This window comes from Bombina bombina, chromosome 6 (genome assembly GCF_027579735.1).
Source record: "Bombina bombina isolate aBomBom1 chromosome 6, aBomBom1.pri, whole genome shotgun sequence".
In the NCBI taxonomy this organism is placed as follows: domain Eukaryota; kingdom Metazoa; phylum Chordata; class Amphibia; order Anura; family Bombinatoridae; genus Bombina; species Bombina bombina.
The window spans coordinates 8,853,366-8,873,382 of NC_069504.1; the positions used below are offsets into that span (position 1 = coordinate 8,853,366).

Genomic DNA, 20,017 nt, shown 5'->3' on the forward strand with positions numbered 1-20,017 from the left:
CTAAAGTTTAAGATAGTTTTCCATACTATTACTCCATTATTTTATCTCCTTAGACACACTGAGGTATGCTTATATAAAGGGACACTGAACCCAAATTTTTTCTTTCGTGATTCAGAGAGCATGCAAATTTAAGCAACTTTCTAATTTACTCCTATTATCAATTTTTCTTCATTCTCTTGCTTTCTTTATTTGACAAAGAAGGCATTTAAGCAATTTTTAGGTTCAGAACCATGGAAAGCACTTGATTATTGGTGGGTGAATTTATCCACCAATCGGCAAGAACAACACAGTGTGTTCACCAAAAATGGGCCGACATCTAAACTTACATTCTTGCATTTCAAATAAAGATACCAAGAGAATTTCATAATAGGAGTAAATTAGAAAGTTGCTTAAAATTGCTGCTCTATCTGAATCATGAAAGAAAAAAATTGGGTTCAGTGTCCCTGTAATTCATGTACATTGTAAAATGTTATAGAATGAATTGTTTCACTTCATTTTATGGTTAAGCAAATTTATAGTTCATACTATGGGGTAAATTTATAACAGGTCGAGTGGACATGCGTCGCTGTAGCGAATCATGTTCGCTCAACCTCGCTAAATGGCGACGGCATACTCTGTTGGTATTTAACATTGCACAAGCATTTCTTGTGAAATGCATGTGCAATGTCGTCACCAATCGGCCACTAGCAGGGGGTGTCAATTATTAAGAACGTATCGGGATGATTTCATTCCGCCACCTAAAAGGTTTTGGAGAAGCTAAAGAGCATCGGTCTTATGACCGCTGCTTCTTAACTTCCGTTTCAGATGGGCATATAATGCAGCATCGGCTGCATAATAAATCTACCCCATAATCTCTACTGATCCCTAATGTGGTCGCTTTGTCATGGTTATGTCTATAACTATCCCTAGATTCTGTAATTGTATTTCTTTGGATATTGAAATTTGATAAGACTGGAGGCCATATTTATAATACTTAAATGTTGAGTCCATGTTTGGTCCCAGTGTTAAAAACATTTCTGAAAAATGAGGAAGCACAGTGACTGTATTGTTTTCGCCCAATGTTAAAGCTTACTTTAAGTCAACTCGAACGGAATAGAGGAACTGCTCATGAGGTATACCATGTTCCAGTTACTTGATGTGTGTGTCTTTTTCTACATTTAATGTATTACTGCCAAGATGAGAATAGCTTTATTGGTATTTGCTTCTTCAATAAAGAATATAATAATAAAAAAAAGTTTTTGATGAACTGTTTGGGATTAGGTACGAACGTGCCAAGTGTTGGGAGGGTGTTCTACTGGTTGTTTTGGGGGGCATTTAATGGCTAAGTGTTGGGAGTGGGCAAGGGGTGTTCCGCTGGCTCAGTTTAACGTCCATTTAGAATCAGTGGCATGGGAAGTCCACTATCTAAATTTCGGGGCAATCTGACTGTGTTTAGAGATCAACTGCATTTTGTTGTAAACAGCCACCAGATATACTCTGCTGCTAGGTCAGAAAACACAATTATTTTTTCCTTTGTGTCATTAAAGTTGGTCAGGGTTACAGATCATTCATCCTTGTCTGCACTGTGCAGCAGATCTATATAGGCTCCGGTGACAAGATTGTCCTGCTGAATCCCCAGTAATCCCATCAGATGCTGAGCGATGGCATCTCCATCTTGCTGAGTCTGAGTGTCTGTCAGAACCACCTGTAAATAGAGAAAAGGGACGTATATACACATCATCAGACTTATTCATTAATATAAGGTGTTTAGCACTGTACAAGGTATAAGGAATTCAATAAAAAAAGTAAATTTATACTTACCTGATAAATTGATTTCTTCTATGGTAAAACAAGTCCACAGATTAATCCTATACTTGTGGGATATTATCCTTCCTAACAGGAAGTGGCAAAGAGCACCACAGCAGAGCTGTCTATACAGCTCCTCCCTTAGCTCCACCCCCCAGTCATTCGACCGAAGGTACAGGAAGAAAAACAGAATTTATGCTTACCTGATAAATTACTTTCTCCAACGGTGTGTCCGGTCCACGGCGTCATCCTTACTTGTGGGATATTCTCTTCCCCAACAGGAAATGGCAAAGAGTCCCAGCAAAGCTGGCCATATAGTCCCTCCTAGGCTCCACCCACCCCAGTCATTCGACCGACTGACAGGAGGAAATATATATAGGAGAAACCATATGGTACTGTGGTGACTGTAGTTAGAGAAAATAATTCATCAGACCTGATTAAAAAACCAGGGCGGGCCGTGGACCGGACACACTGTTGGAGAAAGTAATTTATCAGGTAAGCATAAATTCTGTTTTCTCCAACATTGGTGTGTCCGGTCCACGGAGTCATCCTTACTTGTGGGAACCAATACCAAAGCTTTAGGACACGGATGAAGGGAGGGAGCAAATCAGGTTACCTAAACGGAAGGCACCACAGCTTGCAAAACCTTTCTCCCAAAAATAGCCTCCGAAGAAGCAAAAGTATCAAATTTGTAAAATTTAGCAAAAGTGTGCAGTGAAGACCAAGTCGCTGCCTTACATATCTGGTCAACAGAAGCCTCGTTCTTGAAGGCCCATGTGGAAGCCACAGCTCTAGTGGAGTGAGCTGTAATTCTTTCAGGAGGCTGCCGTCCGGCAGTCTCGTAAGCCAAACGGATAATGCTTTTAAGCCAAAAGGAAAGAGAGGTAGAAGTCGCTTTTTGACCTCTCCTTTTACCAGAATAAACGACGAACAAGGAGGATGTTTCAACCATATGTGGAACCATCACTTTTTTGAAAAATATATTGAACTCAATTTAATCCCAAGAGGACTAAGAATCCAACTGTTCCCTGCTTTCGAATTTAAAAATCCAGAGCACAGTATAGAATGGGAGAAAGCTCTCTCAGAGTGTTCAGCAAAATTAATGCAGATACTAATTAAGCATGACAAAGCTGAATATGATATTCTAGAGAGTAAAATACAAGAAATAAACATCAAACTACAAGAGTTTGAAAAGTTACAAGAATTTGAGCCACTTTACAAACAATATCAGAAGGAACTGGACAAATATGAAGAGGAAATAAAATCAACAAAACAGGGTAAACTATCCAGAGACAAAAACGACTACGCTAACAACAAAGTATATAAATGGAAAAAGAAGTTTAACCCTAATACTAACAAACCTTCTAGGGTAAACATTATACAAAGTGATGTCTCGGACACAGAAGGAGAGGAATCAGAAACACACGAATCGGATAGTGAACCATCTATTCCAGTAACAGATAGCCACATGAGAATCACAAGAGGCAAAAGGAAAGATTTTTTAGGAGGAAAGGCCTCTTCAAGTTCAGACATACCAGAAGAGGCAGGGGGAAAGGCAAAAAGAAACAACAAAAGGCAACCGCACAACAAAATAAACAAGAAAGGCTGGAAACCATACCAGAGACCCCCAAGTCCCTTCTCACAGATGAAGTATACTCCCTAAGAATTATCAACTTATCCTCAAAACTTTTAACAAAAGACCATATAGAGGTTCTCACGAAAGGTATGACCTTCTGTCCGACCCCTGTAATAGACAGATTTGAAATAATTAAAGATATTCAACTTTTCCTCCGGAAGATTGCTTTGAAAAGATTCCATCTAACTAAAAATGGAAGTGACTCAGACTCACTCTCAGACGAAGAAAGAACCACTTTGGAAAATTTAGAAACTCTCCTCTCTGAAAGTGAAATGCAAACTGTAACTGAAATAGGTGAACTGCAAACTTCAACTGAAACAAGGGACAATTGGAGAAATAAAATTAAAAACAAATCCTCTTTCATGCCTAAAATGTGTTCCCAATTACAAGTCTACAATGATATTGTCTGTGCAAAGATAATGTCTATCCCTGAAAATAACAGAAATACCAATCAGAATTTAACATTGAAAGAACGTAAGGCATTAAAAGATATGCAATCCTGGCAAGATGTCATCATAAGGAATTCAGATAAGGGGGGCAACATTGTTCTGTGGCCTATGAACATGTACAGATTGGAGACAGACAAGCAATTAAGAGATCAGAGTTGCTATTCAAAACTGGGGTACAACCCAACTCAAGAATACTTGAACAAGTATATTAACTTGATACAAGGGGCCAAAAATGATAACATCATAAACAATAAAGAGTACAATTTTCTTAAAGTTACAAAACCTACAGTGGCAACCTTCTATCTGATCCCCAAAATTCATAAGAACAAACAACATCCCCCAGGCCGACCAATCGTTTCGGGGATAAACAGTCTTACTGAAAAAGCAAGTCAGTTTGTAGATTACAGATTGAGAAACTATCTAACTCAAATAACATCCTATGTCCAAGATACCACAGATGTACTCAAAAGATTGGAAAACATTCATATTTCATCTGAAACATGGTTGGTAACGGCGGACGTAGAATCATTGTATACATGCATTGAACATGATTTGGGCTTAGAAGCAGTGAGGTGGTTCCTTACTATGGGATCAGAGGAAGACAGATTACATGATGAATTTGTATTACACCTACTCCAATTTGTACTCAAACACAATTATTTTACCTTTAATAATGGCTTCTTCCTACAGGAAAGAGGAACCGCAATGGGTACTGCTTGTGCCCCTACCTACGCCAACATATTTTTAGGATGGTGGGAGCAAAAATATGTCTTTTCTGATCAAAACTCACAGTTTCTAGAGAAAATTCCCCTCTGGATGAGGTTTATAGATGACATACTGTTTCTGTGGGAAGGCACCAAGAATGAATTAGATCTCTTTCTCCAAAATCTTAATAGGAATAGGCTCAATATCAAATTAACTCATGAAACCAGTCTAACAAAGATCAACTTTCTGGATTTAGAAATCAGTAAAACTACAGAAGGACTCCTATCCATGGATGTGCATAGAAAACCAACAGCAACTAACAGTGTCTTACACAGTACAAGTGCACATGCACCAAACACTATACAAGCCCTACCGGTGGGCGAATTCCTCAGAATGAGGAGAAACTGTTCCTCAGATATCAACTACAACAAAAGGGCCAAAGAAGTAACAACAAGACTATTGGCCAGAGGTTACAGTAAAAGAGCAATTAAAAAAGCAGAACATCGAGCTAGATGCACTGACAGGAATGAGCTCCTACAGAAAAAACAAAAATCCCAACAGGACAACATCAGATTTATCTCTACATACAATCCAGCTAGTCCACAAGTAAGGAAAATCTTACAAGATAACTGGCATATTGTACTATCAGACCCTATCCTAAACAAAATTCTAGGACCAAAAATCCTAACTGGTTATAGGAGAAGTAGTAACCTCAAAGATCTAATCAGCCCTAGTCATCTGCAAAGTAAAAAAACAGCAATGGCCTTTACTAAAGGATCCTTTAAATGTGGCACATGTTCAACATGTTGTCACATGGTGAAAACACATACAGTAAAGGACAGATTTAACAAAACCCACACAATAAATTCACATATTAACTGTCAAACAGAGGGGATCATTTATGCAATCAAATGTACATGTAACCTATTTTACATAGGGATGTCAACTAGAAAAATAAGAACAAGATTGCAAGAGCATCTTAGAAACATCAAAAATGCAGTAAAAGACCTACAAGCAGGAAAACAATTAACATCAGTAGCAAGACATTTCATGAAAAAACACAATTGCAGATAAAGTGATCTGAAATGTTTTGGTCTACAAAAAATAAACCTGGGTATAAGGGGTGGAAACTTAGAAAACAAACTACTACAAGCGGAAAGTAGATGGATTTTCTTAATGAATTCAGTCCAACCCTCAGGTCTTAACGAGAATAATAACTTCTCATCTTTTTTGTGAAAATTGGATTTATAATCCGACAGGACCCCATATGTGAGGTCAATACTTATAATCCTATAGGACCCCAATCTGGGAAATATCATACAACAACTGATCAGATTGGCTAAACCAATGTGAAGACTACTGTCAGTATCTGTCAAATGATTAATATATGTCAAGATCACATACCAATAGGGACTATCAATATAAGACCTAACCATATACAGTAAAAATAATATATTCCTATAAAAAATTGATTACTACAACCATCAAAATGTAACATTACAATATCTGGTCATCAAAGCTAGTAAACACAACACTGTCACAATCACCCCTAATAGAAATTCTTCAAATTAAGGTCAACTCGCTCGACCTAAGTAAACTTCACATAAAAATTGAAACTTTATAGTAAGATTTATACTACACTATAGATACCATCACTTAATAATAAGGGTATCTATACAAAATCTTTTTAATTTTTAAGCTATCGTTGCACAAACACAGTCACATAACCAGACTGATTCATATGTAATAAAATGAACACCAATATCCAGTCAGCACAGTGCACCAGAGTCTCTATTTTAGTATTTTTTTGTTGATTATACACTCTTCTATATATATATCTTTTATTTATTTTTTATTTATCACTATTTTGTCACAGCAACACAATTTCTGATATCAGCACTGCACATCTAGCAATTAATAATATAATGTTACATTATAAGATTTAGTTAACAGCTGTTACTCCATCAAAGCAAGTTAAAAGCAAGGAAAATAGGATGACTATAATAATTTTGTTGTCTCTGATAAAAATAAATCTTTGCTTTTACAAAACACATGTTCCAATAAACAACGTTATGGGAATGAATGTTACAATGGTTTGAAAACCGCGACCAGATGAAATGGTCTTTAATAATAAATTGACAGGTCTGATAGGAATATACCATGTCCTGAAATGGATCGCAATGTATTAACAACACTATGTAACCTCCATCAGTAATGACACGGGGGTCCAATAGAAAGCATTGAGAAATGTGTCATCAAAAGGGCGGGACCCAAAATCTTTTAAATAACCAGTCAGTGAGCGGCGCGCTCACCCTTTGAGAAAGCCGTTAGGGCGAAACATGTTAGGGACGTTAGGGAATTGGTGAGGAGTCCTGGAGCTCCTGTATTTTTTAGATGAGCCTTAGAATGCTATAGTACCAAACCTGCTCTAAGTTTACTTATACAATAGCCTTTGGAGGTTATTATCCTGGTTAAAATTCAAAATTTAACTATGCTGGTTCTTACACGCTCGATAATCGCTTAACAAACTTAATGTGCAAAAGATACTAAATCTGTATATCTAGCTTTGGGGCAGAGCTGTGAGAGCCACTCGACACAGATATAGTTTAACTGGCAAACTGGGAACCAAATATTAGACACACAATACGGGCATATAATTTAATGATTAATGGGTAAAGTTAGATCTACTCCATCGGCTATATACCGAGTGATGTGATCAGCAGTAACCCCATTTAAACCGGTCTAACCGGCAGTGCAGGAGCGGGCTGAAATTAAACAGCTTTTGTGTTTGAGTGAGCTACACCTAAAACTCTCTATATAATCAGCAAACAGCTCTGTCACCCATTGGCAACAACCGCTATACTACAGTTACAAATTTACATGCAAAATGTGTCTTTATCAGTTATTTAAATTGTAACACAGCATACTTAAAACGGAACGACAGAGCCGTAAATGAGTAGTAATAGCGTGTATGATATTTATTAATGAGAATTAACACTGCCTGGAAAACACGGTATACAAAGTGCACATTTATACCAATTTAAAGATCACCTCTCTTATCCATCTGATAATAACGGTTCACGTTATAACTATACGTTTATAAGCTGTTGATATGTGGATTATTAACCTATCATTAAATCTGACATTTAGAATGAATGCATTGGGCTAAAATTGCTGACTACAGCACCATTAACTTCTTTAATAAGATTCAAGGTAATCTTACCACCCTATGTCAGCATAAAAAGCATACTATCCACCAGCAAACAGTATTAAGGTGATACAACAAAAATAGAGCTGTATTAACCTCAGGTTAAATTGTAATATACAGTATATGTTGTGTATAACCAAGTAATGTCTTATTAAGATTAATACTATTTAAGACTACAGAATATTTTACTCTGCTAGGTCCATTACACGGATATACACACAACTTTTACAGGACCTCTTGTTATAAGTATGCATCAGGTTCATTAACTTGCTGCAATTATACTCTAGAAGGTTTCCAGTATAACCTAGAACCCACCTGGCTAGAATCTACTTACAAAGAGCAGGCTGACCACTGAGTCTTTAGCATCTAAGTGTGTTTTTAAATTCATTTCCAGTGTTTTATATTAAGTTTGACACAATAAAAGTTATGTTTTAACGTGGAACACGCAAACTCACTAGACCATCAGTAACTCTATTTTGCCTAAAGGAACTAGGTCTTTCATACTATTTAGAATTATACCCTATATTAACCCCCAAGAGTGCTATATATGTAGTCTGCCGAGTTAGAGCCTTTCTCTACCTAGTTTCACAAGGAGGATGTTTGTCTGAAATCTTTAGTAGCCTCTAAATAGAACTTTAGAGCACGGACAACGTCCAAATTGTGTAACAAACGTTCCTTCTTTGAAACTGGATTCGGACACAAAGAAGGTACAACTATCTCCTGGTTAATATTTTTGTTAGAAACAACTTTAGGAAGAAAACCAGGCTTAGTACGCAAAACCACCTTATCTGCATGGAACACCAGATAGGGCGAAGAACACTGCAAAGCAGATAACTCTGAAACTGTTCTAGCAGAAGAAATTGCAACCAAAAACAAAACTTTCCAAGATAGTAACTTAATATCTATGGAATGTAAAGGTTCAAACGGAACCCCTTGAAGAACTGAAAGAACTAGATTTAGACTCCAGGGAGGAGTCAAAGGTCTGTAAACAGGCTTAATCCGAACCAAAGCCTGAACAAATGCTTGAACATCTGGCACAGCTGCCAGTCTTTTGTGTAGTAAGACAGATAAAGCAGAGATCTGTCCCTTTAGAGAACTTGCAGATAATCCTTTCTCCAAACCTTCCTGCAGAAAGGAGAGAATCTTAGGAATTTTTATCTTATTCCATGGAAATCCTTTGGATTCACACCAACAGATATATTTTTTCCATATCTTATGGTAAATTTTTCTAGTTACAGGTTTTCTGGCCTGAACCAGAGTATCTATAACAGAATCTGAAAACCCACGCTTTGATAAAATCAAGCGTTCAATCTCCAAGCCGTCAGTTGGAGGGAGACCAGATTTGGATGTTCGAATGGACCCTGAACAAGAAGGTCCTGTCTCAAAGGTAGCTTCCATGGTGGAGCCGATTACATATTCACCAGGTCTGCATACCAAGTCCTGCGTGGCCACGCAGGAGCTATCAAGATCACCGAGGCCCTCTCCTGATTGATCCTGGCTACTAGCCTGGGAATGAGAGGAAACGGTGGGAATACATAAGCTAGGTTGAAGGTCCAAGGTGCTACTAGTGCATCTACTAGAGTCGCCTTGGGATCCCTGGATCTGGACCCGTAGCAAGGGACCTTGAAGTTCTGACGAGACGCCATCAGATCCATGTCTGGAATGCCCCATAATTGAGTTATTTGGGCAAAGATTTCCGGATGGAGTTCCCACTCCCCCGGATGGAATGTCTGACGACTCAGAAAATCCGCTTCCCAATTTTCCACTCCTGGGATGTGGATCGTAGACAAGTGGCAGGAGTGATCCTCCGCCCATTGAATTATTTTGGTCACTTCTTTCATCGCCAGGGAACTCTTTGTTCCCCCCTGATGATTGATATATGCAACAGTCATGTTGTCTGATTGAAACCTTATGAATTTGGCCTTTGCTAGTCGAGGCCAAGCTCTGAGAGCATTGAATATCGCTCTCAGTTCCAGAATGTTTATCGGGAGAAGAGACTCTTCCCGAGACCATAGTCCCTGAGCTTTCAGGGATTCCCAGACCGCGCCCCAGCCCACCAGACTGGCGTCGGTCGTAACAATGACCCACTCTGGTCTGCGGAAGCTCATTCCCTGGCATAGATTGTCCAGGGTCAGCCACCAACGGAGTGAATCTCTGGTCTTTTGATCTACTTGAATCATTGGAGACAAGTCTGTATAATCCCCATTCCACTGTTTGAGCATGCACAGTTGTAATGGTCTTAGATGAATTTGTGCAAAAGGAACTATGTCCATTGTTGCAACCATCAATCCTACTACTTCCATGCACTGCGCTATGGAAGGACGAGGAACAGAATGAAGCATTTGACAAGAGCTTAGAAGTTTTGATTTTCTGACCTCTGTCAGAAAAATCCTCATTTCTAAGGAATCTATTATTGTTCCCAAGAAGGGAACTCTTGTTGACGGGGACAGAGAACTTTTTTCTTTGTTCACCTTCCATCCGTGAGATCTGAGAAAGGCTAGAACGATCTCCGTATGAGCCTTTGCTTTTGACAGAGACGACGCTTGTATTAGAATGTCGTCCAAGTAAGGTACTACTGCAATGCCCCTTGGTCTTAGAACCGCTAGAAGGGACCCTAGCACCTTTGTGAAAATCCTTGGAGCAGTGGCCAACCCGAATGGGAGGGCCACAAACTGGTAATGCTTGTCCAGAAAAGCGAACCTTAGGAACTGATGATGTTCCTTGTGGATAGGAATGTGTAGGTACGCATCCTTTAGATCCACGGTAGTCATAAATTGACTTTCCTGGATGGTGGGTAGAATCGTTCGAATAGTTTCCATTTTGAACGATGGTACCCTGAGAAATTTGTTTAGGATCTTCAAATCCAAAATTGGTCTGAACGTTCCCTCCTTTTTGGGAACTACGAACAGATTGGAATAAAATCCCATTCCTTGTTCCTTTATTGGAACTGGGTGTATCACTCCCATTTTTAACAGGTCTTCTACACAATGTAAGAATGCCTGTCTATTTGGTTTGAGGATAAGTGAGACCTGTGGAACCTTCCCCTTGGGGGTAGTTCCTTGAATTCCAGGAGATAACCTTGAGAAACTATTTCTAGCGCCCAAGGATCCTGAACATCTCTTGCCCAAGCCTGAGCAAAGAGAGAGTCTGCCCCCCACTAGATCCGGTCCCGGATCGGGGGCTACTCCTTCATGCTGTTTTGTTAGCAGCGGCAGGCTTCTTGGCCTGCTTACCCTTGTTCCAGCCTTGCATGGGTTTCCAGGCTGGTTTGGGTTGTGAGGTATTACCCTCTTGCTTAGAGGATGCAGAATTAGAGGCTGGTCCGTTTCTGCGAAAAGGACGAAAATTAGGCTTATTTTTAGCCTTAAAAGACCTATCCTGTGGAAGGGCGTGGCCCTTTCCCCCAGTGATGTCTGAAATAATCTCTTTCAATTCTGGTCCAAAAAAAGTTTTACCCTTGAAAGGGATGTTAAGCAATTTTGTCTTGGATGACACATCCGCTGACCAAGACTTTAGCCAAAGCGCTCTGCGCGCCACGATAGCAAATCCTGAATTTTTCGCCGCTAGTCTAGCTAATTGCAAAGCGGCATCTAAAATAAAAGAGTTAGCCAATTTAACTGCGTTAACTCTGTCCATAACCTCCTCATATGGAGTTTCTCTACTGAGCGACTTTTCTAGTTCCTCGAACCAGAACCACGCTGCCGTAGTGACAGGAACAATGCATGAAATTGGTTGTAGAAGGTAGCCTTGCTGTACAAAAATCTTTTTAAGCAAACCGTCTAATTTTTTATCCATAGGATCTTTGAAAGCACAACTATCTTCAATAGGAATAGTAGTGCGTTTGTTTAGAGTAGAAACTGCCCCCTCGACCTTGGGGACTGTCTGCCATAAGTCCTTTCTGGGGTCGACCATAGGAAATAATTTCTTAAATATAGGGGGGGGGGACAAAAGGTATGCCGGGCTTTTCCCACTCCTTATTTACTATGTCCGCCACCCGCTTGGGTATAGGAAAAGCGTCGGGGGCCACCGGAACCTCTAGGAACTTGTCCATCTTGCATAATTTCTCTGGAATGACCAAGTTGTCACAATCATCCAGAGTAGATAACACCTCCTTAAGCAGTGCTCGGAGATGTTCTAATTTAAATTTAAATGTCACAACATCAGGTTCAGCTTGATGAGAAATTTTTCCTGAATCTGAGATTTCTCCATCAGACAAAACCTCCCTCATTGCCCCTTCAGATTGGTGTGAGGGTATGACAGAACAATTATCATCAGCGCCCTCTTGCTCTTCAGTGTTTAAAACAGAGCAATCGCGCTTTCTCTGATAAGTAGGCATTTTGGATAAAAGATTTGCTATGGAGTTATCCATTACAGCCGTTAATTGTTGCATGGTAATAAGTATTGGCGCACTAGATGTACTAGGGGCCTCCTGCGTGGGCAAAACTGGTGTAGACACAGTAGGAGATGATGTAGTATTATGTTTACTCCCCTCATCTGAGGAATCATCTTGGGCAATATCATTATCTGTGGCAGTACTGTCCTTACTTTGTTTGGATGCTATGGCACAATTATCACATAAATTTAAATGGGGAGACACATTGGCTTTCATACATATAGAACATAGCTTATCTGAAGGTACAGACATGTTAAACAGGCTTAAACTTGTCAACAAAGCACAAAAAACGTTTTAAAATAAAACCGTTACTGTCTCTTTAAATTTCAAACAGAAAACACTTTATTACTGAATATGTGAAAAAGTATGAAGGAATTGTTCAAAAATTACCAAAATTTCACCACAGTGTCTTAAAGCGTTTTAAAATTTAACCCCTATACAGTCCCAGCTATAGTCTTTGCTGAGACGCAACCAAGCCCAGAGGGGAATACGATACCAAATGACGCCTTCTAGAAGCTTTTTTAGTGATTCTTAGATCCTCACACATGCATCTGCATGCCCTGCTCTCCAAAAACAACTGCGCAGTAATGGCGCGAAAATGAGGCTCAGTCTATAACTAGAAAGGCCCCCTGACTGAAAAAGGTGTCCAACACAGTGCCTGCCGTTTTATAAACGTTCCCCAAGATTATAAATGCCAATTGATAGCCTAAATCTGAATAATATGCCCAAATAAAGCAATCGATTTAGCCCATAAAAATGTCTACCAGTTTTTTAGCCCTTATTAAGCCCTTTATTCTGTATGTTTGACTAAGAAAATGGCTTACCGGTCCCCATGAGGGGAAATGACAGCCTTCCAGCATTACACAGTCTTGTTAGAAATATGGCTAGTCATACCTTAAGCAGAAAAGTCTGCTAACTGTTTCCCCCAACTGAAGTTACTTCATCTCAACAGTCCTATGTGGAAACAGCAATCGATTTTAGTTACTGTCTGCTAAAATCATCTTCCTCTTACAAACAGAAATCTTCATCCTTTTCTGTTTCAGAGTAAACAGTACATACCAGCACTATTTTAAAATAAACACTTGATAGAAGAATAAAAACTACATTAAAACATCAAAAAACTCTTAACCATCTCCGTGGAGATGTTGCCTGTGCAACGGCAAAGAGAATGACTGGGGTGGGCGGAGCCTAGGAGGGACTATATGGCCAGCTTTGCTGGGACTCTTTGCCATTTCCTGTTGGGGAAGAGAATATCCCACAAGTAAGGATGACGCCGTGGAGCGGACACACCAATGTTGGAGAAAAGGAGAAACTACAAGGTGCAGAGGTGACTGAGTACAAATAAAAAAAAAAAACAATTTATGTAAGAACTTACCTGATAAATTAATTTCTTTCATATTGGCAAGAGTCCATGAGCTAGTGACATATGGGATATACAATCCTACCAGGAGGGGCAAAGTTTCCCAAACCTCAAAATGCCTATAATTACACCCCTCACCACACCCACAATTCAGTTTAATGAATAGCCAAGCAGTGGGGTGATAAAGAAAGGAGTAGAAAGCATCAACAAAGGAAATTTGGAAATAATTGTGCTTTATACAAAAAATCATAACCACCATAAAAAGGGTGGGCCTCATGGACTCTTGCCAATATGAAAGAAATTAATTTATCAGGTAAGTTCTTACATAAATTATGTTTTCTTTCATGTAATTGGCAAGAGTCCATGAGCTAGTGACATATGGGCTATCAATACCTAAGATGTGGAGTCTTCCACTCAAGAGTCACTAGAGAGGGAGGGAATAAAAATAAAAACAGCCATATTCCGCTGAAAACATTAGTCCACAACCCAAAAAAAATAAGTTTATTTCATTTTTGAAAGAAAAAAAAACTTAAATCAAAAGCAGAAGAATCAAACTGAAACAGCTGCCTGATGAACTTTTCTACCAAAAACTGCTTCCGAAGAAACAAATACATCAAAACGGTAGAATTTAGTAAATGTATGCAAAGAGGAACAAGTCGCCGCTTTGCAAATCAGATCAACTGAAGCTTCATTCTTAAAAGCCCACGAAGTAGAGACTGATCTAGTAGAATGAGCTGTAATTCTCTGAGGCGGGGCCTGACCCGACTCCAAATAAACTTGATAAATCAAAAGTTTCAACCAAGAAGCCAAGGAAATAGCAGAAGCCTTCTGACCTTTCCTAGGACCAGAAAATAAAACAAATAGACTGGAAGTCTTCCTGAAATCTTTAGTAGCTTCCACATAATATTTCAAAGCTCTTACCACATCCAAAGAATGTAAGGATCTCTCCAAAGAATTCTTAGGATTAGGACATAAGGAAAGGAAGGGACAACAATTTCTCTACTAATGTTGTTAGAATTCACAACCTTAGGTAAAAATTGAAAAGAAGTCCGCAAAACTGCCTTATCCTGATGAAAAATCAGAAAAGGAGACTCACAAGAAAGAGCAGATAGCTCAGAAACTCTTCTAGCAGAAGAGATAGCCAAAAAGAACAACACTTTCCAAGAAAGTAGTTTAATGTCCAAAGAATGCATAGGCTCAAATGGAGGAGCCTGTAAAGCCTTCAGAACCAAATTAAGACTCCAAGGAGGAGAAATTGATTTAATGACAGGCTTAATACGAACTAAAGCCTGTACAAAACAGTGAATATCAGGAAATATAGCAATCTTTCTGAGAAATAAAACAGAAAGAGCGGAGCTTTGTCCTTTCAAGGAACTTGCAGACAAACCCTTATCCAAACCATCCTGAAGGAACTGTAAAATTCTAGGAATTCTAAAAGAATGCCAGGAGAATTTATGAGAAGAACACCATGAAATGTAAGTCTTCCAAACTCTATAATAAATCTTTCTAGAGACAGATTTACGAGCTTGTAACATAGTATTAATCACTGAGTCAGAGAAACCTCTATGACTTAGAACTAAGCGTTCAATTTCCATACCTTCAAATTTAATGATTTGAGATCTTGATGGAAAAACGGACCTTGAGATAGTAGGTCTGGCCGTAACGGAAGTGGCCAAGGCGGGCAACTGGAAATCCGAACCAGATCCGCATACCAAAACCTGTGTGGCCATGCTGGAGCCACCAGTAGCACAAAAGACTGTTCCATGAAGATTTTGGAGATCACTCTTGGAAGGAGAACTAGAGGCGGGAAGATGTAAGCAGGATGATAACACCAAGGAAGTGTCAGTGCATCCACTGCTTCCGCCTGAACATCCCTGGACAGGTATCTGAGAAGTTTCTTGTTTAGATGAGAGGCCAAGAGATCTATCTCTGGAAGACCCCACATCTGAACAATCTGAGAAAACACATCTGGATGGAGAGACCACTCCCCTGGATGTAAAGTCTGGCGGCTGAGATAATACGCCTCCCAATTGTCTACACCTGGGATATGCACTGCAGAGATTAGACAGGAGCTGGATTCCGCCCAAGCAAGTATCCAAGATACTTCTTTCATAGCTTGGGGACTGCGAGTCCCACCCTGATGATTGACATAAGCCACAGTTGTGATATTGTCTGTCTGAAAACAAATTTACGGTTCTCTCTTTAGCAGAGGCCAAAACTGAAGAGCCCTGAGAATTGCACTAAACGTCTCTTGTCTGTTAGAGAGAGAGTCATGGACACTGAATCTATCTGGAAGCCTAAAAAGGTGACCCTTGTCTGAGGAATCAAGAAACTTTTTGGTAAATTGATCATCCAACCATGTTTCCGAAGAAACAACACTAGTTGATTCGTGTGAGATTCTGCAGTAAGTAAAGACTGAGCTAGTACCAATATATCGTCCAAATAAGGAAACACCGCAATACCCTGTTCTCTGATTACAGATAGTAGGGCACCCAGAACCTTTGAAAAGATTCTTGGAGCTGTTGCTAGGCCAAATGGAAGAGCAGCAAATTGGTAATGCTTGTCTAGAAAAGAGAATCTCAGAAACGGATAGTGTTCTGGATGAATCGGAATATGAAGGTATGCATCCTGCAAGTCTATTGTGGACATATAATGTCCTTGCTGAACAAAAGGCAGAATAGTCCTTATAGTTACCATCTTGAAAGTTGGTACTCTAACATAACGATTCAAAATTTTCAGATCCAGAACTGGTCTGAATAAATTTTCTCTTTGGTACAATGAATAGGTTTCAATAAAACCCCAAGCCTTGTTCCTGAGGAGGAACTGACATGATTACCCCTGAAGACTCCAGGTCTGAAACACACTTCAGAAAAGCCTGAGCTTTTACTGGATTTACAGGGATGCGTGAGAGAAAAAAATCTTCTCACAGGAGGTCTTACTTTGAATCCTTTTCGATAACCCTTGAGAGACAATGCTCTGAATCCAATGATTTTGGACAGATTTTATCCAAAAATCCTTGAAAAACCTTAATCTGCCCCCTACCAGCTGAGCTGGAATGAGGGCAGCACCTTCATGCAGACTTAGGGGCAGACTTTGGTTTCCTAAATGGCTTGGATTTATTCCAATTTGAGGAAGGCTTCCAATTGGAAGCAGATTCCTTGGGAGGAGGATTGAGTTTTTGTTCCTTATTCTGACGAAAGGAACGAAAACGGTTAGAAGCCTTAGATTTACCCTTAGGTTTTTTATCCTGAGGCAAAAAAACTCCTTTTCCTCCAGTGATAGTTGACATAGAATCCAACTGAGAACCAAAAAAATTATTACCTTGGAAAGAGATAGTAATCTAGATTTAGAGGTCATATCAGCATTCCAAGATTTAAGTCACAAAGCTCTTCTAGATAATACAGCTCAAGACATGGATCTAACATAAATTTTTATAATATCAAAAATGGCATTACAAATAAAATGATTAGCATGTTGCAGTAAGAGAGTAATGCTAGATATGTCAGGATCCAATTCTCGTTGCGCTAAATTCTCCAACCAAAAAGTTGAAGCAGCCGCAACATCAGCCAAAGAAATAGCAGGTCTGAGAAGATGACCTGAATATAAATAGGCCTTCCTTAGATAAGATTCAAGCTTCCTATCTAAAGGATCCTTAAAGGAAGTACTATCTTCCATAGGAATAGTGGTACGTTTAGCAAGAGTAGAAATAGCCCCATCAACTTTGGGGATTTTTTCCCAAAACTCTATAGATTTTGCTGGTAAAGGATACAACTTTTTAAACCTTAAAGAAGGAATAAAGGAAGTACCTGGCTTATTCCATTCCCTAGAAATCATCAGAAATAGCCTCAGGAATAGGAAAAACCCCTGGGGAAACCATAGGAGGTTTAAAAACAGCATTTAAACGTTTATTAGACTGAAAGTCAATAGGACTGGTTACCTCAATATCCAAAGTAATTAACACTTCTTTTAATAAAGAACACATATGCTCTATTTTAAATAAATAAGTAGATTTGTCAGTGTCAATGTCTGAGGAAGGATCTTCTGAATCAGATAGATCCTCATCAGAAGAGGATAAATTATTATGTTGTTGGTCATTTGAAATTTCATCAGCTAAAGGAGAAGTTTTAAAAGACCTTTTACGTTTATTAGAAGGTGGAAATACAGACAAAGCCTTCAGAATAGAATCAGAAACAAATTCTTTAAAATATACAGGTATATCATGCACATTAAACGTTGAAGGAACTGCAACTGGCAATGTACTATTACTGATGGAAACACTATCTGCATGTAAAAGTTTATCATGACAACTATTACAAATGACATTTGGTGGAATAATTTCTACACTTTTACAACAAATGCACTTAGCTTTGGTAGAAAAAATGTCAGGCAGCAATGTTCCAGCAGAAACTTCTGAGACAGGATCAGATTGGGACATCTTGCTCAATGTAAGAGAAAAAACAACATATAAAGCAAAATTATCTATTTCCTTATATGACAGTTTCAGGAATGGGAAAAAATGCAAAAGCATAGGCCTCTGATAAAGAAAAAAGCAAGAGGAAAACATCAATGGGGTATTGAAATAATAAAAAAAAATTTGGCGCCAAGTATGATGCACAACGTAACAAACTTTTTTGGAGCCAAAAATAACCGGAAATGACACACTCGCATCACTAATGAAGCCGCCGTGTGAAAGGTCTCGGCGTCACGTATGACGCCGGAAATGACGAAGTTGCGTCATAAACGTATTTTTTCACGCCAAAAATATTTTCGCAACAAGAATGATGCAATAAAGTTTAGCATTTGACGCACCCGCGGGCCTAATACCCGCAATAGCAAGAAGTAGTCAATTGAAAAAAAAGACTAAACCCCAGGTAAGAAATAAAATTCTTAAAATGTTTAAATTCCCCAAATATGAAACCGACAGTCTGCTGAACCTGACTCATGGCAAATATAAGTACAATACATATATTTAGAACTTTATATAAATGCATAAAGTGCCGAACCATAGCTGAGGTGTCTTAAGTAATAAAAAACATACTTACCAAAAGACACCCATCCACATATAGCAGATAGCCAAACCAGTACTAAAACAGTTATTAGTAGAGGTAATGGTAAATTGAGAGTATATCGTCGATCTGAAAAGGGAGGTAGGAGATGAATCTCTACGACCGATAACAGAGAACCTATGAAATAGACCCCCGTTAGGGAAATCATCGTATTCAAATAAGTGATACTCCCTTCACGTCCCTCTGACATTCGCTGTACTCTGAGAGGATTCAGGCTTCAACAATGCTGAGAAGCGCATATCAACGTAGAAATATTAGCACAAACTTACTTCACCACCTCCATAGGAGGCAAAGTTTGTAAAACTGAATTGTGGGTGTGGTGAGGGGTGTATTTATAGGCATTTTGAGGTTTGGGAAACTTTGCCCCTCCTGGTAGGATTGTATATCCCATATGTCACTAGCTCATGGACTCTTGCCAATTACATGAAAGAAACATAATCTGTCTTAAAATGACAGGGCGGGCCGTGGACTCGTCTTACCATAGAAGAAATCAATTTATCAGGTAAGCATAAATTTACTTTTCTTCTATAAAGGTAAGATGAGTCCACAGATTCATCCTTTACTTGTGGGATACAATACCAAAGCTACAGGACACGAATAAACGGGAGGGACAAGACAGATGGTTAAATAGAAGGCACCACTGCTTGAAGAAATTTTCTCCCAAAAATAGCCTTCGAAGAAGCAAAAGTATCAAATTTGTAAAATTTGGAAAAGGTATGAAGCGAAGACCAAGTCGCAGCCTTACAAATCTGTTCAACAAAAGCATCATTTTTAAAAGCCCATGTGGAAGCCACCGCTCTAGTAGAGTGAGCTGTAATTCTTTCAGGAGGCTGCTGTCCAGCAGTCTCGTATGCCAAACGGATGATGCTTTTTAGCCAAAAGGCAAGAGAGGTAGCCGTAGCTTTTTGAACTCTACGTTTTCCAGAATAGACAACAAACAATGAAGATGTTTGACGAAAATCTTTGGTCCCTTGCAAGTAAAACTTTAAAGCACGAACCACGTCCAAGTTGTGCAAGAGACGCTCCTTCTTAGAGGAAGGATTAGGACACAGAGAAGGAACAACAATTTCCTTATTAAAAATCTTATTAGTAACAACCTTAGGAAGAAATTCAGGTTTGGTACGCAGAACCACCTTATCAGCATGGAAAACAAGATAAGGCGAGTCGCATTGCAATGCAGATAGTTCAGAAACTCTTCGAGCCGAAGAGATAGCAACTAAAACAGAACTTTCCAAGATAGAAGCTTAATATCTATGGAACGCATAGGTTCAAAAGGAACCCCTTGAAGAACAACAGGTTTAAACACAGGCTTGATTCTAACTAAAGCCTGACAGAACGACTGAACATCTGGAACATCTGCCAGGCGTTTGTGCAGTAGAATTGATAAAGTAGATATCTGTCCCTTTAAGGAACTA

The 20,017-nt window shown here is 39.1% G+C and overlaps 1 long non-coding RNA gene across 1 annotated transcript in view; it reads right to left on the reverse strand.

The window, feature by feature from the left end:
* Positions 1 to 1,172: 1,172 nt before the first annotated feature.
* Positions 1,173 to 20,017, reverse strand: part of LOC128662525 (uncharacterized) — a 49,272-nt gene continuing 30,427 nt past the window's right edge. Inside the window, exon 3 of the long non-coding RNA XR_008402794.1 lies at positions 1,173 to 1,684. This is a non-coding gene — a long non-coding RNA (uncharacterized LOC128662525). The remainder of the gene's footprint in view (positions 1,685 to 20,017) is intronic.